Source organism: Pteropus vampyrus, unplaced genomic scaffold (genome assembly GCF_000151845.1).
Source record: "Pteropus vampyrus isolate Shadow unplaced genomic scaffold, Pvam_2.0 Scaffold377, whole genome shotgun sequence".
Taxonomy (NCBI): domain Eukaryota; kingdom Metazoa; phylum Chordata; class Mammalia; order Chiroptera; family Pteropodidae; genus Pteropus; species Pteropus vampyrus.
In genome coordinates this window covers 415,731-417,669 of record NW_011889158.1, presented here as the reverse complement: position 1 = coordinate 417,669, position 1,939 = coordinate 415,731, and the positions used below count along the sequence as shown (strand labels likewise).

Below are 1,939 nucleotides of genomic sequence, written 5' to 3'. Positions count from 1 at the left end.
GCTTTGGTTCATGTGGATTATCATCGCTCCGGACGTGTACCGTCGCAGAGCTGAAAAACTGTGAAACCTCTACCGATTTTCTGATCCACCTGCAGGTTGCAAGAACACGCCGCACGCTGAGAGAAGCACCTGGGTGTCACTATTAAATCTGCTGTGGCCACGGGGACGCCCTGACTTCTGACCTTCCACCCCGAAGTGTCCGTCTGCCCCAGCTGAGAAAAGGCTGCTGGAGAGCAATGCGGGAAAGTCATTGGTTCAATGACTTCACTTCGTCACACCTGATTCCAAAAGAAAGCGAGGAAACGTGTCAGGGGTGTTAGCCAAGTGCGCTCGCTGTTGGGGGCTGTTCTTATGGTTCCTTGATCAACGCCTGTGCCTACAATACAAAAGTCTAGTCCTGATTCTCTGTAGGAAAATATTTCTATAGAAAAAAATGAAAATCTAAGGCTATCATTTACACCTAATATTATCTTTGCGATTTTCCAAAGGACCCCCGGAAATCACAAAGATGGAAAAATGTATGTATTTTTTTTTTTCATTTTTAAGGAGAGGTGCTAGGATAATTAGGTTTGCTATGTCACAGCTGATTGCAGAGTATTTCGGGCAGAACTGTGAAACTGGATGGACCGCCCAGTCTGTCGGAGTGGGAGTCCACGTGCTGTATAAAGGGTCTTTGCTATTGGTTATTTCCCTTTGTCCGTATTTCATTTCCAGGGAAAACACTGGTCAAATGCTTCTCTAACAGTTCTGAGTCCTCGTCTGTGTTTTGGCTGATCTGTGGGGCTATCACACAATATGGCGTCATCATTTCAGTTATTACTTAAAATGTTACCTGGGTCAGGGATTTGCTTCTCCAATTCAAATCTAGCATCTTTTAGGCCAATGGCTCTCAACTACGGATGCACAAGAAACTTACCTTTGAACTGTTATAAAAATACAGATGCCCGCAGCCTAATCCAGGCTTACTGATTTTCTTGGCTTGTTATTCTGACATGTTCTTAGTAGATTTACTGTATCTCAGGAATATTCTGCTATAGCTCAAAATTTGTTTGCTACAGCAATGAAGACAAAAAGGAGCTGGACTTAAGATAATTAGGAGGTGGAATAAATGACATGGCGGGTGAGGGGACCTACGAGGGTGGCTTCCAGGTTTATGCCTGGATGGAGAGAGGGGACACAGCACGCGGGTGAGTGAATGGAGGGAGGACGAATGTGAAGAGCCGAGAAGAAAGATAAAAGTTCAGTGTCTCAGCGCGTTGCGGCTCCAGGAATTGCCAACGTCGGCAGAGCGCAGAGGACTGTGCAGTCAGTGACAGACATCCTTTGCTTCTCTGCAACGCAAGGTGAGAGGTCCAGAAACTGGCGGTTTACAAAAAAAGGTAGACTTCAGAAGTTCTAGAAGTGTCTGATCACTATGCTGTACACGTGACACTAATATGAGATTGTATGCCAACTCTACATTGGAAAATACTGTAATAAAAGTTACGTGACTGAAAAAAAGCAACTAGTAAAAAAAAAAAAACAGCTCTGTACTCAAACTGTAACGTCAACATTGTAAAGACTTTCAGGGAAAGAATAAGACAAGTCACTTGGCAATGGTATGAGCTGACAGAGGGGACTTTTCCTAGTTCTTAACAGGAGGGTAAAAATGACACCCTTGGTTTAGCTACGTCTTATGGGAACAGCACTGATCTGTTAGCGACAAGTCCGAGCCCCTCATTCCCCTCCGCACCCCGCACTGGAAAGCAACCACGGACTTCGGAGGGCAGCCTCTGGCGTCTTCCAGCACCGCTGCCGCTGGGACCCCGTTTGGAGACCAGGGAGTTCACTTGTTTCCAGGGGTTGTGCATGGGTTTAATTATGTTCATCAGACATGAGAAGAAACATTAGCGTAAAGCATACATCTTAACATTTCGGTTATAAGTAGGAAGATCTCGGG

General features: G+C 45.4%; 1 protein-coding gene across 1 annotated transcript in view; it reads right to left on the bottom strand.

Annotated features, from left to right (window-relative positions):
• The window catches only part of LOC111731453 (microcephalin-like), a 39,155-nt gene that overhangs the window by 11,934 nt on the left and 25,282 nt on the right, over window positions 1-1,939 (bottom strand). The window lies entirely within an intron of this gene.